Genomic DNA, 18,560 nt, shown 5'->3' on the forward strand with positions numbered 1-18,560 from the left:
AAAAACAACTTCAGCTCTGTGTATGCAGTAACCAGTCCGATACTGGCTATCACCACTCGGAACAGAGACAGCTGTGCCTTTCTGGGAGCTCTGGGGAACATCAGCTCAGCTCATGGAGGAAGGCACCATCAGGAGAAACCAGGAGGAGGTCCAACGCTCTGTCCTGCCATTTGGGATCGGTTCCCGTCACCCACTTTGAAAGGGCACAGGAGAAGTAGAAAGAGTTACGGACAGATGGCAAGGGGGACTGGACGTAGATTAAGGAAGTGGGCTTTTTCTTGTCAGAGGCAATTTTGGGGAGGTATGGAAGTTTTATGAAGAAACCATAGATCATACTGAGAAGACGAATGGGATTGGCTACTCACCATTTCCCACGAACTCGAAAGCTCTCGGGCAGCGCAGACATTATCGACAGCAAACTCACAACGAGCAAGAGGAAGCACTCCCCGCTCTCACGCTGCCTTTGCCACCTGCCCCAACAGCGCCAGGTGACGACATTATTGCCCCTGCTCAGGATAACGCGTTAGTGTATTCAAAAACTCATTGCACAGTTCCACCTTTACGTACTGGATTTACAGAAAGTGCCACGCATAGTGATACGAACACATCAGCTAACTGGGAGCCCAGAACCTGCGAGCTGCCGAGAGCCAGGACTGTTCAGGGAGGAGTTCGGAAAGCGTTGACTTGTACTCACACTGTGTCCCATCCTCCTTCCTCAAGCATCTGCTGGAGGAGCAGCAGTGGTTGGGGCTGTATTAAAAATACACAGGGAAGCAATTCTATTGACATGTGCAAGTATCTTAATTTGGGAAGGAGGATACTGGGTACTCACAATCCCTGTCCTAGGGAAGCTCAGTAACCGTGACACAAAGCCAGCAGACAGAGGCTGAGGCCGGGCATCTAAAGCAGTATTAACTGAGCAGGGAAAGGGTAACAAAACCCAGTGAAATTATTTTTGTTGGAATAAACTGTCAATGGACATTTGCTAATTTCTCATTAGCTTTGAGCAGGTGAGGCGCCCTTTGAAAAGTTACGCTTTATGAAACATAAGCTATGCGGCAAAACTCTGTGCATGCAAGAATTGTGTGAAATGCAGCAGATACATAAAGCTGAGCAAGAACCTGCTGGTCTCAGACCAGAAGGCACTGAAGGAGGATCCAGCGTAGGGCGGAAGGTACAAATTCCATGGGGAGGTGGCTGCGATAAGACGGTGCTGACAGCATTTACTGACTCCACGTCTGAAATGGCTCGCACAAAAAAAAGAACCCCTAGCTTTGAAAGCTGAATATAGTCAACAAGTGAAAAGTGCTTCACAAGGTATTTTACATCCGGGCAATCCCACTGACTGTCTTTTCTATGGCCTCACAGTTCCCTCCAAAATACAGCTACTTTCACATAAAGTAGGTACTACCGATGAAATTTTAACTTGCAAGATTAAAATCTGAATGCTTTCAAATTACTGTATTAAGAGGAGCAAAGTATTTCAAAATAACATTTGGAAACCTAAAATGTCCCTTTTACTAAACTGCTGCTGGTTTTGCCCCATTGTATGTCAGACTGGAAACTTACTGCTGGAGAGGCGAGAGGGATGCGAGTTCTGCAAACACTGCTCTGATTACCTAAAATCAGCTTCCTGGGAGACATGAAATCAAGAAAACACTGACTTTTTAGTGAACTTTACTTATTTTTGCCATCATGAAATTTAAAATGAACAGAGAACAGGAAGATAAAACGCCAACTGCATACTGGCAGTTGGACAAGACGATGGTGTAGGTCCCTTCCAACCGAACTATTCTCTTCTATCAGAAAAAACTTAACTTGCAAAGACCGTTTATTCTGGAAAAAAGCATTCCCAAGGCTACAGCCAGCAGTGAAACAGTCACCTCTGAATGGAGGCTGGCATGGGCAGAGCACAGCAAGGGCTCCGTCCATCGCTTCAGCGCTAAGGCAACAGAAGAATTCTCACATCTTGGGAGACACCGGGATTACAGCGTCACTGAAAGCGCTCGGGACAGAGCACGACGTGTGCTAAAGCAACAAAACCTGCCAACCTCCATCACAGCAACTTGCCGTGGTGTGTCTACGCTTGTCCACATGCGTAGACATGTCCAAAGATGCTGGGAGTGGGGTGATGTATCCCCCCCTCAACGGGTGTTCACAGCATCTAAATTCAGGCATCCAACTTGGGCTTCAGTTAGGACTTTGTTCTCTGCATGACAGATAGAGACAATCGAGGATAATTCAGAGCCCAACAGCACTTGTGGTACAAGAGAGGAAACTGCATTGTTGAACAGGGATGGAGTTATTATCCAAGTATCTCTTCCCTATCATCTCCTCACTGCTCAACACTTTCATGTCACGGTTCTGCTAATTACCACGTTATCAGAATCTTCACAGCTAGGCTGAAGCTGAATCTCTAGCCTACAGAGATAAGCTTGGAAAAAAGCCCTGAGCCTGTCCCTCCCAGCACCTGGTATGGAGAACACAGTGACAGACTACAGCTCTGAGGGACCTCAGCATGATGTCCAAGACCCCTTTTCCTAGAGATTTTTGCTGCAAGCTCTGACATCTCAATGCCATAACCCAGAACTCAAGACGGACTTGGGCAGACGCTCCAACACAAATCCAGCTGAATCCACAGGCACGTCTGACAGCTCACTGCCGTCCGGACAGAGGGACAGGCGGCTGCACCGCTGCACAGCGCACGTGGAGAGCAACGGCACCACTCTTGTTCCAGCAGTGCTCTTCAAAAGTGACAAAATATCCTGGCCACATTAAAGCCAAGAATAATCATTTGCCAGCAACCGGTAAGGATCTAGAGCCTACTCCAAAAAGCAGAATTAAGTGACACCCACTCACCCCACACACAGGCTTTTACTGTGTGAATTATCAACAGACACCCTGATAGCTCACGGAGTCGGGCCATTAAGTGCTCGTAGCTCTCATCCACAGTTGTTTCATTAAAGCTTTTTTATTATTACAGCTTTTTACTAAAAGCTCGGAAAACACAGCTCCAGTGACCCACAGAAATGAGAAGACAGCATCCTACCGCTAATCCGTCACCTCGCGGCGAATTAAATGGTTTGGTGAAGTACGACTCCTTCGCTCTCGCGGCACTTCTTTCCGAGGACACACTACTTCTGCTGCCTGACGACGCGCAGGCTTGGCAATATCACCAGTTAATAAGGACTAAGCAAATCAAATTATTCAGCTGGGACAAAGGTGTTTCTCGCAGAATGTGGCTCCCTGGACCTGTCGGTGACACACACTCACACGGATGTGCCCTGGCCAGCTCACAGCTGTGTGTGTGGGCAACAGCCGCCGCCACGCGTGTTGGGCACCTCGGACTTGTACCCCGAGTCTACATTCCGTCAGAAACACTGAAATAATCGGAGCGTGCTAAAGATTCAGACTTAAGATTCAGAGAATGTTTTCAGCAACTGTTTGTTACTCAATACAAGGATATTTTACAGTACGGAAAAGACCAAAGTTGTTTGAATACAGTACTACTCATGCAGCAAGAGTCCGATTTTACGCTATTTTCATACATTTATCCTTACGTAGCAGTTTTCCAAAGCAATTTATTTTGCTGCTCGTTTTTAGCCAGAAAGCTGGTATTACACCTGGCCGTAAGCAGCCGTTGCTGGTGCGTGTGCTCTCCACTCCGCTCTCCGCTGCACTCCCACGGCTACAAGGAAGGTCCACACTCACCGTTTCATAGATTCATAGATTCATAGATTTCTAGGTTGGAAAAGACCTTAGAGATCATCGAGTCCAACCATCCCTAATCCTAACCCTAACCCTCTTTTACCGTACACACGGGCATCTTTGCCACGCATCAGCGACAGCTTATGGGGTTTGTGGTCTGCTTTTTGGAGGATTAAAGTGCATTTAAGTGGGAAACAAACTCTCACAAACTTAGAACATGCCTAAAGACTCTCTCAAGAAGCACAAACGCCATAATTTAGCAGTGAGCACTACAAGAGGCTCACATGCCACCACCACATATAGGAACACATTTCCTTACTGCAGTCCACACCCACAGCTCCTGTTTATTCAGAAACGCTACTGCACGCTGAGTACTCTCTACTTGCCCTGAAATAACGCTGCAAAGAGTGTAGAAGAGTGTGCAAAGCATGGGACACAGCACGGACAGAGGTGATGTAGAACAAAGGTGGTAGGAGCTGGGGGTGGGAGGGGAGTAGCAATTTTGAGAAATCCACAGGAGGTAAGCAGATAGGAAGCAGTAGGACCATTCACCACGTTAGTAGCAAAATACTCTTCCTCTTAACCCTATAAATATTCCTGAATACTGGGGCACAATGAAAGTTCCTCAGGAGGCCTTCACTGCCCAGCACAGCATCTTCAAACTTGCATGAGAGAGAATAAGGGGTAAAGAGCTCACCCAAGCACGCTTAGTCCTCTGTCTTGATCCGAAGGTTTGTGGTGGCGTATGAGCAGACACAGAGTTAAGTGGATGCATAGCTAAACACTTGACGCTCAACAGCAACCACTGCTCGAGACCTGAAGACCCTTCCTAGGTACGTGTAACTCCCCTTGGTGCTCCCTCTGAAGAGCTACAAGGATGAAGGGATGTCTGCCCGTCCTGCACCACGTGCATACGTACAGTGCCTGAGTCAGACTCTGAAAAGATAACTAATGGGGTAAGAAAACCAGAGGACAATACTATTGCAACTTCAGAGAGCAAAGCAATGCAGTGTTGTTTTATATAAACGACAACCAAAGCCAATGAGTTTGTCAGTGTATTGGTCTCCAAAGGGAAGTGGTAACGGCCACAGCGTTGGTGATGCTTCAATTCAAGCACACCAGGGAAAAACAAGAGCAGCATGGAGTTACCTATTTTCATGGTTCACTTCAAAACTTGAATAATAAAAAAACTAGACGGAAAAGAGAAGAGCTCAGATGGATCAGGTTTTATGCATCTTGAAAGTAATAAAGATTTGGTAGATATAGAATGCTATACAGAAGTACTTCCAACATCAACATTGTTACTCCTCCTTCCCCACAGAAGGGAGTATATTTGATGTAAGAGTGGGCACGGTCCTTCCTTCCAGCTTGGGGCTGTGACCACCCCTCTTTGCAAGAACATAAAAAGCATCACACCGAGAAACTCACTGTAGTGAAAACATTGAGATATATGTCAATGGGAGTAAACTGAACAGAAAATTTTAAAACATTCTATTCTACACTGCCTTACTTTATCTTAAAGATAGCAGCTGGTTTACAGAGTGTTATTTAAAAGCATAGGTTTAGTTTTTAAAGGAAAGGTTGAGGGAGATGAATGTTTCATGCCACCTGCCACAGCCTTTATCGTAAGAACCTGGAAACGTGTGCTTCGCACCCCTGCCCAGAGCCCTGCAGTGGGCTGGGAACCGTGTACCATCCACAGGGCGATGGGACGGGATGGGATGCGACACCCAGCACCGGGCAGACACAGGGGCCTCTTGCCACGACCGGCTGCGCTCGGTCCGAGCAGCTGCCCCCGAGCACCCCGGAAAGGCGGAGCAGAGGCTCGGGGGCACCATACAACCCCCGCGGGCGAGATCCGCCAGATCCCGCCCGTAAAACCCAACGGATCACCAACTTTGGAGAGCACGGTACCCGAACGGCGTGGGCTGCCACCAGCTCCGGGCTGGTCGTTCCCCGTTAAGTCCCGGCTGACCTATTTCCCGTGCGCGCATGTTGATCATAATTAAATGCATTAAGCTCCTTAACCTCCCGAGAAACAACGCTGACCCCGGCGGGGCCCGGGCACAGCTGTCGGAGCACCGGGCGCGGCTGGGGGTCCCGGGGAGGGGAGGTGTCCCGCACCGAGGCGCCCGCACCCCCGCCCCGCCCGCGCACCCCGGCTCCCGGTGCCGCCGCCCGCCCTACCTGCGCACAGCGAGACGGCGGCGCCCAGCAGCGGCAGGGCCGCCCGCAGCGCGGAGCCCCGCGCCCGCCGCATGGCCGCGCACCGGCAGCGGGGCCGGGGACGGATCGTGCTGCTGCCGGTGCCGGCCGGGCCGCGGCCCCGCTCCGCCGCCGGCTCTGCCCGCGCCGCGCCGCCGCCGGCAGCTATAGCGGGGCGGGGCGGGGCCCCCGCGGCTCCGCCCGCCCCGCCCGGGCAGGGCCCGCGGGGCTGCGCGGCGGCGGGGCGGGGAACGGCGCCGGGGCCGGCCCGCCCCGGAGCCCCCGGAGCGCCCTCGGGCCCGGCGGGCAGCCCGGAGCGGGAGGCGAGGCGGGCGGTGTCCGTGCGAGCCCCGGGGCGGCGGGGCAGGGAGAGCAGCGGCGCGATCCCCCCCGCTCCCCCCGCTCCGGGCTCTCGGGAGCCCCTCGCTCCGCTCCGGAGCCGCCGTCTTACCTCCGCCGGTCCTCGCTCCCGGAGCCGGGCGTGAGCATCGACGGGCCGGGGCTGGACACCGCCCGCAGCTCGGCTTACAAGTCCTCAGGGTTCATCGTTACACCTCCTGGGAGTTTTAACTGCAGACACACGTAAAACCAGCCCAGAAAAAATGATGGCTTTCCTCCCTCCTCAGTTTTTAATTATTTAATTACTTTTTTTTTTTTCCCCCCAGATCCCTAGTTGTGGTTTCCAGCACTTTTCCCTTGGTTGCTTCATCAGGCTATGCCAAATTTTCCACAAACAGCAAAATTCTGAACTGTTTTCAGCGTTTCTTCAATATCTTATTATTATCTATTCCATATTGAGACCCTCAAAACCCCACCCCATCCTTACAGCCTCAGCAGTACGAGCATCCCAAAAGCTCTCCTGTACACTGCAGAACACCACGACATTTTTTAAAGCCATTGTGCCATGATAACCCAGAAGCCTCAGTAGTACTTACAGGTATCATCATAAAAATCAACTGAACTTAAATCAAGACATAATCAAGCCTATTCTAAAAGTGTTAGAGGAGCAGACCACATAGTCTAAATCATCTTTAGGAAGGTGTTGCACATGTTCCATTTCTCTGTATTTGTTTTAAAGTAAAAATACTGATGTTTCCTACACACTTACATGTGTCTCTAGATTTTTATTACTGTCATGTAATATTTTATTACTAGGACATCTCTATTAAGCCTTTTAGACTTCCCTAGACAGTAATTCTGAGCAGTGATCTTTTCCAAGTTTTTTTTAATACTGAAGTTAATGACATTTGTCAAATCAGCTTTTTGCAGCCTGCCATGTTCTACCTGATATTTCCAAGCGCGCTGGCAGAGGTTCCGTAATTGTGTCAAAATCCTGGGGGGAAAAAAAAAAGAAAAAAAAAATCATCACCATCTGTTGATTTTCTTAATGTAATTTTCCTTAAGTTTATTCAAGGCTACAGCACTGGCCATATTCACAAGCCCTTTTCTGGCTCCCAACCCCAGATGTTTCTGCGCTGTAGGATCAGAGCTGAGCCTCCCCTCTGACTCGCTCACGAGGCTGCTTCCACGCGCTGGCTGAGCTGCTGTGTTCCCAACGCCGTTTCTGAGGCAATTACAGTTAGAGGGTTTCAGCAAGGTCTTGGGACTTGGGAATTCAATGCATTCCAGTGCTTTCCTGCTAACATCTGAAAATTCATTTAGGACTTGGTTCAATTAAGCACCCTCTGGTGCTGTGGAAAGGACACCCAAATAACCTGAACGAAAACTTGCCAAATGCTAAGTGCGTGGATGTGCTGACGCTCCCGCTCCACCCCTCCGAGCCCGGGCTCCATGGCGAGGCATCCCTGCTGACTTGGGATCCAGAGCTTTGGGTCCTTCTTCATAACCTGCTTTTGAAAAATTAAGCAGATCTAACTAAATTCTGTTAAATCATCCCAGAGAAGGAGTGCCCAGCTGTGTAGAAATAAACTCAGTGACAGAAGCCTTCACCTGGGAAGTGAGAGAGCTGCCTTGATTTCCCCTGCAACTGAAAATGCTGTCCTGGCTCCTGGGGAAGCGCCTGGAGCAGCCGACGCTGGCACGGCCGGGGTCTCGCTGGGCTCTCGCAAGAGCTGCACCCAAGGGAGCTGCCACCCAGGGGTAAGGGAGGGAGAGAACAGCACACGCAGGCAGTAGGAGTACGGCTGCCTTCCGTGCTGGCTGCGTGTGCGTTCAGGCACAGACCAAAGGGAAATCACCCGGGACATAGGGACAAACGCCCCAGCGTCCCCCTGTCCCCCAGGCTGCAGAGACTCGTGCTCTTCTCTTCCCTTTCCGCTGAGACCACCGGGCTTTGCCCAGTGCACTGGCTCGGAGCACAAGGGCTGCTGGCCAGTAAACGGAACTCTGCCTGGTTTTTTGTTTGTTTCAGTGTTGTGGGTTCATTCTGTGAATTTCATTATGTGTTTATCTCAACTAATGTGCTCAAATTAATACTACTCCATCTGTGTTTCTGCATTACCCTTTCACAAGTAAAAATCATTTGACTAAGTGCTTTCAGAAAGAAAATGAATTAACCTACACCAAGATACGGATATAGCAAAGATGAAATCCAAGTAGTCTGGGATTAAGTAGCCACTAAATAAAACCAAAAAAAACCCGCTACTCTTCAACTTTTTTTTTTCTCAATTGTCATCCAGATATAGCCAGGGAAGGTATTCAGGAGCTCCACGTCACCTCGTCATCAGTTAAATGCAATAGGAATTACAACACCTTATTACGATTAAGTCCATGTCGACTGTTTCACAGCAAACCCTATAGATACCTGTCACATGACTCTGAAATACAACACTGCAGCATATCGTGCACTTTACTGCTTCATAAATCATGGAGAGCGATTAGAAAAGGCACGCCAAGGTCTAATTTAAAAAAAATGCAAGTTTGGGTGTCAAAGCAATAGAACAATTAAGGAAAGATTTGCCACTCCTTCCCTCTGAAAGCACAGTTAGTAGCTGCTCCCTGACTACGGCTCGCCAAATCCCTGTTAAGCCACCCATTCCTTTGACACAGACCCCATTGCTCCTGGGAATGTCGTGAGAGAAGGTCAAAATCCTCACCAACATCTACCTGCTGCTCATCTTTCTGACAAAATTAGATAAACATAGCACTGTTCTTGGCAAATCCATGTTTTCTTTCTTTCCTTTTGGAGACTTACAAATAATTTACCTTAATTGTTCAGTGCTACTAGGAAGTGTAAATGTATTTCATTCAGACTCATCTCTGATTCACAGCATGTAATTATTACTTCTGCTTTTTTGTTTGAAGGAAGACATAGAATTACGAATTATGTAATTAAAGTAGTTAAGGTTATTCTTCAGTTAAAAAAGTAATCTATAGAACACATTTACTCACATTTTACAAAAGTGATGAAGAAAACAGTATCTCCTGTGCTTGTCAAAAACAAGAATCAAAGTTTATATAACGAAGTTTGCAGCACACATACTTGGAAAAAAAGCTCTTAATAAAAACGTGCATTGCTTTTAAATAAACATTTCTGATTAAAAAAATGGTTAGCTATTTATTTTGATAGCATTCCCTAATGTACTTTTTATCTCACTATATAAATAAAAGGGAAAGATTTTTGTTCTAGAATTTTCCATTTTCACTATAAGCGCTGAAGGGATACAGCAGGAAGAATGTTCCATACTTTCTCCCTTCCAGTGTAATAACGGAGCAGAGTCCAGCGATTTACTGGATATCCTTTCTCTAGATCTCATACCTTTGGAAAACCTGTTGTGTCAACTTACTTTCAAGCAGATGACAGAACCAAACTCATCTCTCCTGTGACAACAAGACCATCACAGTTGGTACCCGAAAGCTGGAGAGGACTGATGGAAGCTATAAAAACGAATATACTCAGCGTGAGCAGGTGGAACGGTGACGATGACTTCAGCAACATATTTCAGTGTGACCCTGCTACTGCTGGAGCACAAGTTCCCTGTGTTTGGAAACCTGTTCCATCGCCCACTGACATGCTTGTGGGTGGTTTGATCAGGCTTTCTCTTCTGGAGCAGCGTGGCTCGGATCACCCTCGTGCTGGACGCCCTGGAAGCAGGCGGTGCCACCTGCACCCCTTGCACAATTCCAAGGAGCAACGTTAGAGTAGGTGGCAGTGGGATGGGCCAGCAGCTCCCACCGGCTGCCGCTGCTGCTCCCAGCATGGCTGGAGCACACGTACAGGAGCTTTCCCATCCGAGGAGCATGGCCCTGGGAGGCAGAACGGGAAGGCTAATTATCAACCCCTAACGAGGGCTGCCCTCTCCTCTGTTTCCGCCCCGTTGGGTACGCTCCGGGCTGCTCGCTTGGGTGGCTTCTCCGACGCGCGGCGCACGTGCTCCATGTTCTCATCAGCAACGCTGAAGTCAGGCTCTGTTTGTCCTAACTAGTTTGTCCTTAGTGTGCCATGGGTTTTATTAAGCAAAATGTGTGAATGTCACTGTTTTTCAGTTTGATTTTCAGAAAGGCCTGACCTCCCACCGCACTCAATGGCAGCTCAGGTTATAAATAGCTGAAAACGTTTGTCTTGTGTGTACCACCTACAACAAATTGCAGAAATTGGCATCGCGCGTGCTTCTGCCAGAGGCTGCGTATCGCTCGTGCTTCCATCACACCAATACAGAGTGGCTACCAAACCATCCGAACAGGACAGTGCAGAATCAACTTTGAGTTTAAAAGTTCGTGAAGATGTCAGTCTAATTTCCTGCTCCTGTCCCCTCCCTTCTCCAGTATAACAGTTTTTTCGCTGCACCTACATTATTCCTTGAATAAAACAGATATTGAGAGTCTTTTCAAGCATTATTTTCTTCTATGTCCTGACTTTCGGGTTGGAGTTTGTTTGGGTTTTTTGTTTTTTTTTTTTTGGTTTTTTTTTTTTTAGTATCTCCTTTCCTTCTCACATCCACTATCATAATTGCATTTTTTCTTGAGAATCCATAATACATAAACATTGAAATGTTGAAACTCTCCCACAGTAAGTCTGCCATTTTAATTATGTACTGTAGCCACCTTTAATCCTTTCCTTCCTATTCCTCCCTTTCCCACCATCCCTAATAACACCTGCACATGAGTTTATCTTTACTCGTTGATGCCAAGAGGCATCTTGTAGTTAAACAGATCAAGTTCAAGAAGTGCTACCTACCACTAATATGTTATTAGGTAGAAAAGTCTAATAAATGATGGCTGGTCTAGAATATATTTTCAAGCAAACATATATATGATGAGCGCCCTAGAAACTCAAAAACGTACAAATATATATGTATAAAATATAGAAAATATTTGCAACCAAACATGGCACTCGGTCACAGAGATAATGAGTATGAAGTGGCTTATTACTACAGAGCTTTGGTACGTTATTTAGTTGCCAAGTTCTACGTGACATCTCCTTTATTGATAGAAGTTGCCATCAGATTTATAACTATTTTTAATTTGGACCAAATCTAACTAAAAACGTCAGGCTGAGATGATGCACAAAGGTGACAAGATTGTTTTGCAACTATATCAATGAAACAGGATGGTTGCACAGTTTATCACTGATGAGGAACCACATGACAAACTCTGTGTCACACTATTAGAAACTCAAGGAGTCAGTTTATAAGCCAGAACCTTTGTTCTCATAGAATCATAGAATGGTTTGGGTTGGAAGGGACCTCAAAGACCATCTAGTTCCAACCCCCTGCCATGGGTAGGGACACCCTCCACTACACCAGGTTGCTCAAAGCCTCATCCAGCCTGGCCTGGAACACTTCCACCTTGTTCAGGCATGGAAGAAGGGTTTCTCAGGTTTGCTCAGGGATTTGGGGGTGCGGGATTATGAGTGATGCTCTGTGATTGCCTAGTGCCAGTTTTAAAATCCAGTCCACTTTTATCCTTGTTTGCAACTTTCCCTTTGCTTTTAGGCTGAAAGGAACCTCTGAATTTGTACCCTTGTCCTCTTGCCATGCAAAGACAGTCGCCTACATGGAAATCACACGGGATTATCTGCACCCAGCAAAGACCACACCAGCATGTGTCTGTCAGCACAGGAGCAGTAGCTGCTGACGCAGTGAGACAACTGAAGAGCAGCAGAGCTGAAGGAGGAACTGTGAACACGTGCAGGCGCAGTTGTCCTGACTTCAGGGGTCCGTCCTGCCTCACCCAGGACAACCCCATCCTCCCAGTTATTTCATACGGAGGAGTGAACGCAGGACACAACCCTTGAGCAGTACAAGGTTGCCCAAAATTGAAGATTAATTGGAACCTTACCCCTCCAGGCTTCCTGTTTGCTATGACAGTTATCATCTCAACTGTTTTTCCTTTTCCCCAGCAACCTGCTACCCCCAGCACAATATCACATTTTTAGGGTGAGGAGATTCACGGAAAGTTATCGCTTACCTGAATATACCCCCTTTCAGGACATTTTCATCTTCATGCCTTGACGAGACGTGGATGGGCAGATGTGCATCAGGAGCAGCAGACACAAGCGGACGAGAACTGAAACCAGAATAATTTTGAAAAGGAAGCGCTCGCAGAAGAAGTGCTACTTACAGCAAAATTGGAACTTTTTGGCCGGCAAACGGTATTTTTTAGAACACCCAAACACATGAACAGCCCAGACGAGCCCCACCAACACACCTGGAAGGACAGAAGCGCGTCCCTCGATGCCGTCCGTTACGCGCTGCTCTGCCGCAGGTTTTGAGGGCGTACCTGTTTGAGGAGAAGCCCCTTCCCCGGGCTCCCCCTCCACCCCTCGCCCCAGCGAGGGCTTCTCCTTGCCCAGAACCTGCTGAACACCAGGAGAGCGCTCTATTTTCTTTCCAAGTGCCTCAGAGCTTGGGGGCTCACACAGGGGTTACAGCTAATGACAGACAAGGATGCAAAATGTTGCAAATTTTGCCGAAGAAAATTGCTAGAAATTGTATTTCTTCTTGTATCACGACACCAACTTTGTTCCAAGGGAACATCTATAATGTCGGTGCCATGGAACCCTGTGCAAGAGGCAGTAAATTGCTTTTAATAATACACTGCTGATGAATTGCATGAAAAAAACTTACTAAAACAATAAATAGATTGGAGGGGGGACAAACACCAACCAGCCTTTCTTTTTTGGGTGGAGTTATGACAGAATACTGATAATGCTTTGAAGCAAAAAAGTTTCAGTGAAATATATACTTCAAATCTAGTTCCACTAAAGTGGACAGTAAAAACTCCACCCAAATTGAAGAGAATTTATCCATCTGAACGTAGCATGTACCTGTTTGAACAGGTAGGAATACAGGCTGCATCTATCCAACCCCCACCAAGAGATTATATCATATTATACACCTGCTAATTAGTGCAGCTCATCCCAGGGGCTTTCAGACCGTTCAGTAGACAGTGGCCACCATGTTGTCAAGGGTTGGATGCCTCCAGTCAGCGTTTAGGGACTTCAGCAGAGTTGGCTTCATTTTAGAAGAGATTTGCTGAGCTCAGGACAAGATGCCAGACATCAATAACTGGAAAATAACTGGTACTTTTGGCCCAAGATAGATACCTTGGCCGGGACAGGAGGCCTCATCCTCTGGCAGATACGACATCGAGAAGAACAGAGGGGTGGGAAGGTCCCCTCTAAAGCCAGCGCCAGGCACGAGCCTGCCCCGCTGGTCTGGACGTTTGTGCTACTGTGCTGAACAAATGTTTCATCAATAAAAGACAAGTTTAAACACCAACCAATCACCAGTTTGGAGACGCAAGCCCTATATGTGTGTATATATGAGCTTCCCAGTAGGGTAATGGACCGATAGACCGAGTCATTCCAATGACTGAAGGCTTGTTCATGAAAGGCAATGTTGCAGATTCGTGTGTGCCAAAGCTGGAGCATTTTATTTGGAACCTCAACACAGGCCTATTAGAAATTCTAAGGCTTATTGACACAAATCAATCCATATCACTTAGAATACAGATGTTGGCAGTATATTTAAAGAGCTGACAAGTTCTTCCATTTCCCCTCTCTTTTGCATTTACGAGAGAAAAGTCGTGTGTCAGAGCACTAATCGTATTGCTCTATCGCACCCATCACGTCAAACGTTCTATCCCTCGCCTCTGACACCTCCCATGGCAATGCTGTCCATGGTGTCTGTTTTAAACATGGCCCCCTTTGCGTGACTCAGGTGTCATGACACACAATGCTGTGTGTCCTCAAAACACACTTGAGACCTTTTGTTCCCATCTGGGCCATTAAAAACTAATTGTCTGGGCACGTCACATGCTGTTATATTCTGTATCCTACCATGTCTGCGAAATCTGGAACAATGCATTTCAAATTGTCTGTCGGGTTTGAACCTCCTGCTTCAATAGGTTTCATGTAAATAAATGACATTACGAGTATATTGTTGGTACAGAATTACAAGCTGCTTACAATCTAACGTTGTTTTCAAACTGAGTTTAAAAACCCACCAAACCCATTCGTATTCTCTCAGCCCTTGTCTCCACTTGGTTCTCTGCATTTGTTCGCCTCCAGCCCCAAGCTCAGCCGCTGTTTAGGAAGTCCCTGAGGTTACTACAATATGGAGTAAAGCCCACTGCTAAAGCAGCAGCATAAACGCTTAAATGCCTTTTCACAAAGCTCGTGCTGGGAACGTTGGCCTTTTTTTGTTGTTGTGTTTTTGTTTTTTTTTTTTTTCCCTCCAAAGATTACCAACCTTGCTTAACTCCACAGCCATTAATTTGGTGAACTGTTTGAGAAGCAGCAAGAGTAGAAATCACAACAACCTGAATCTAAATTGAACTTCTGTAAGTTAAAAGTGGAATTCTCGATGTATGTTTTGTTAGTGCAGAAGCAAGAAGGAAAAGCAGTCAGTGCCATCCCTCCTCCCGCCGCCTCCCAATGCCTCTGGTCAGGGTTCGCTCCTGCAGGTGCTGGAAGCTCCTGCTGAAAACATCTCAGCTGAGGCAGAAACCTGTATTAATGGGCCACTGATTGAAACAGCACTTCAGGAGCTACCAAAAAGCACACTTCAGGGCAGAGATGGGGAGGAGAGACAGTTATTCACGTCTTACTGCGCTTCTGGAGCATTCAGTGATTTGCAGGTTTAGGTCCCCAGTCATCCACGATCACTGATCTTTCACCCTTGGTCTCTCATCTTTGTCAGGCCTTTGACACACCAAAGGCTATTGAAAAACAAAACAACAACAAAACAACGGATGGAGGAAAAAAGCCCACCACACTGAGGCTATGGTGAGGCAAACGTGCTCCCAAGTTAGATGTTTGCATGGCATGGCTCATAGTAGGACAGAAATAGCGTATCCTGGGGATTTAAGAGCCTTTGGAAATGGGTAAGGCCATAAAAACTTTTGCCAACTGGAAGTACTTCTAGGGTTGGCTGGAAAACAAGAACTTTGTTTTGTAATTTGTTTTGCTCCACATCAGGACAAAACTGAGACTTACTGAAATTTTGTGCAAGCAAAACAAAACCAAAGCCATAGACATCCCAGAACAGCCAGCAGGTCAGTAGTTACCACTCACCTTGGTCCTCTACATCCCAGGTCAGTGTCTATGAAACCATCTAAGGTTTGCCATCAGAATGATACATTCCTGCAAAAACTCTATATTGTCAACCATGGCAACGGTTAGAAAGAGTCAAAAATTCCAAGAACCATTTTCCAATTCTTTACTCACATCCCTCCCCCAAATGCTGCTTTCTGCAGCTCTGAAATCTGTTAAACAGTAGCCCATAAATCTGTTGGTAAGTTTCTGTGGCTCTGAGTGGGTGCCTTTTTGATGGGAAGGGTAATAATGGAACTTCTTGGAACGTTGTAGTATCATTCAGATATAAGAAGTGTCCAAAGAACAAGTGCTAGTGGAATGACAAAGCTAATTCTCTAACGGGACTGCCCCCTCCGCTCCCTACCTCTGTTCTCGGGATGAGCGGCAGCATCCTCCTCTCTCGCCATCTCAGAGCTGATGGTGCCATCTCCTTCTCCTCCTCCTCGCGATGCTGCCGGTGCATCCAACAGTTCACTAACCCCCCCCCACCACCTTTGGTAAGTATCCCATTTTAAGGCTCCAGGTTTTCCAGGAGAACATTCCAAGAACAAAGAGAGATCTATACCGTGCATCTAAAATATTTGATGTTTAGGGTAGGGTTTTTTTTTGGGTGGTGAAAAATGGGAAGACTGCTGCAGAGACCTATGGGGGAAGAGACTGGTGAGATGGAGAGTCCTTAAACGTGGTGAGCAACGGCCATGGAGCTCCAGCCCAGCACATCGTGATCTTCGAAGACCAAAAGCAGCAGCTGACTGCAGGTTCGAACGCCTTCACCGACAGCCCCTGGCCTGGCTCGGGCCCATTTCCTTCTGGCACAGCTCTCCAGAGCCACGCGCAGCTTCTCCCTGAGCCTGAACGGAACAGAGTGCTTGGCGGCGGCCAGAGGCAGGTGGGCACGGCCAGAGGCGCTGTCTCCAGAAGCTGTCCCTGCACAGGGACAGCTCCCGGGACAAGTGAGGGAGGAACGGACACAGAGGAGAATTTGGGAACAAGGAGGCAGATGGGGCTCCAGGACACCCCGGGGCAGCGCAGAGCACGGCTGGCCAGGGCCAGGCAGGGGCTGCGGAGGTGCCCGGGGTAGGATGGACGGTCGTGCAGCTCTGCCGAAGGGCGCGAGGTGCCCACCCCAGCAGTCCATCCGCAGAGGCGTCGCAGCCCTCGGCTGTCACACGCGAGTCCCGGTGAAACCACCGGAGCGGGAAGGAGCGGGCACGCTTCTGCGGCAGCAAAGGGCCCCAGTGCCCACCCCGCAGACCCGCCCCGTGTCCCGCAGCCTCGCCAGGAGCTCAGCGCTCCAGGACATCGTGCTGCCTCACTTAAATAAGCAGCGCAGCACCGGGTAAGACCACGGAGGCCGCCGCAGGCAGGGACAAGCAGAGCCTCAGCCAGGCTTCCCAACGCCACCGAGACACACGTATAACCATCCACGTCGAGAAATCCTGCAGCCTGTGATGTTCACCCCGTTTCCAACAACGATGCTGCTGGGGTCATGCACTCAAAGACCCGGATGAGAGGCACGTTGGCACAGCAAGCCCACCACAGTTAATCAGGGCAGAATGCACTGGCTCCTTCCATATGCTGTGAAAGCCACCAAAAATTAACCACAAAAATAATTTAAAGCTTTCTAAGATACCTACAGGAAGATGATGTTGAAGCTGAATGCACCATCAGCTTCGTTATTCGAGAGGAACAGATTTTAGCACATTAACACACACATGGAATTGCTAAAACTGATGCCAGTATTGGAATGCTCCTGATTTTAGGAGCTCAGGGCTTCTGCAACGGTGAAGCCCTCGGACATTGCATTGGAAAAGGTGGTCAGCATCTCGGTGGGGACTGCAGTTGGAAAGACAAATTAGTAATTATCAATGACAGGTAATTTTTTAAATCCACCTTGTATCGTCTGTGAATCAGCTGCTTCACCCCTCCTGCAGTTGACAAAGATGAAACCCCCGGTGCCAACCCCTCATCTTCGAGGCGTGCTGAAGCCCCACCGAGAGGCAACGGAGCAGCTTTTGCAGTCAGCAGCGCTGCCAGATGCTCCCCTGCTCCCCGTCCGGGGGCACCGCTGGTCCCACACCCCGCAGCGAGCGCTCGGCACGTCCCCTCCACCTGCCTCCCCCACGGTGTGACCCTGCTGGGGCAGGGGGAAAGCACAGCCCGGGGGGGCACAGCACTGCCTACCCAGGCACGGACAGAACGCAGGCATGTTTGGTCAAGAACAAGCAGATGTTTATTAGATCCGTAAGTATAAAGAGAGTCCTGAGGAGCTACACCGGACCAGAGGACAGGACGTGTACACCAGCGGGCGACAGCCCAGGGCCAGGCACATTGCTGGGACAAACACACAGTGCACAGAGCAACACACAGCAACAACCCTGGTGGAAAGGGGGACGCGCTTTTTTTTTTTTAAAAAAAAAAAACAACAATAACAAAACACCCCAACAACTAAGTCTCCCAAGTCTGATAGCTGGCAGGCACTTTGGTGTGTCGTGTTACAGGCCACCATCCCCAAGAGGACCACGTTCCTGGACCTCTAAGCAGCCTGGCTGGTACAGAACAGGTTGACCCAGCGAGCAGATGTCCCAAACCCCTCGGAAGATCCCTTTTGCAGACTTCACACAGCTCTCCACCACGCAGGATCCGGAGGTAGCGAGATGAGTCCGTAACCAGCGAGAAACTGCACTTTTCACAGAGAAGGTGAAGGTGAAGGCTTCTCCATGAGTACCAGAGGTTCCTCTTGCAGCCCCTCTTCCGCCACGACAGGCCGGGACTGATGGAAGCCGTGTAGGGCTGCGCTTTGCTTTTCCTGACATGCTTTGGCATCTGTCTTGGCATGGCTCCTTGGTCCAGGCACTAGAAGTGTGATGGGTTTTTTCCTTCCAACTGGGGATAAAGCAAACGTGCTACTCCCAGGTGAGGGCATCTGTCACAGTACAGCATTAACTCTGCATTTGATAAAATTCTTACTTTTCTCACACAAATCTTAGCTTTAAATGTAAAAATGTATTTGGTGTTTGAGAAAGATTTAACTTCTCTCTCTATAAACGGAACAGCACCTGCAACACGTAACTGCAGTCCCTTCTCCAACGCCAACCACTGCGCCAAGGCTGATCTTTTTGCACAGCAGACATTTCACCCTGCAGGG

This window comes from Tauraco erythrolophus, chromosome 8, assembly GCF_009769465.1.
Source record: "Tauraco erythrolophus isolate bTauEry1 chromosome 8, bTauEry1.pri, whole genome shotgun sequence".
Taxonomy (NCBI): domain Eukaryota; kingdom Metazoa; phylum Chordata; class Aves; order Musophagiformes; family Musophagidae; genus Tauraco; species Tauraco erythrolophus.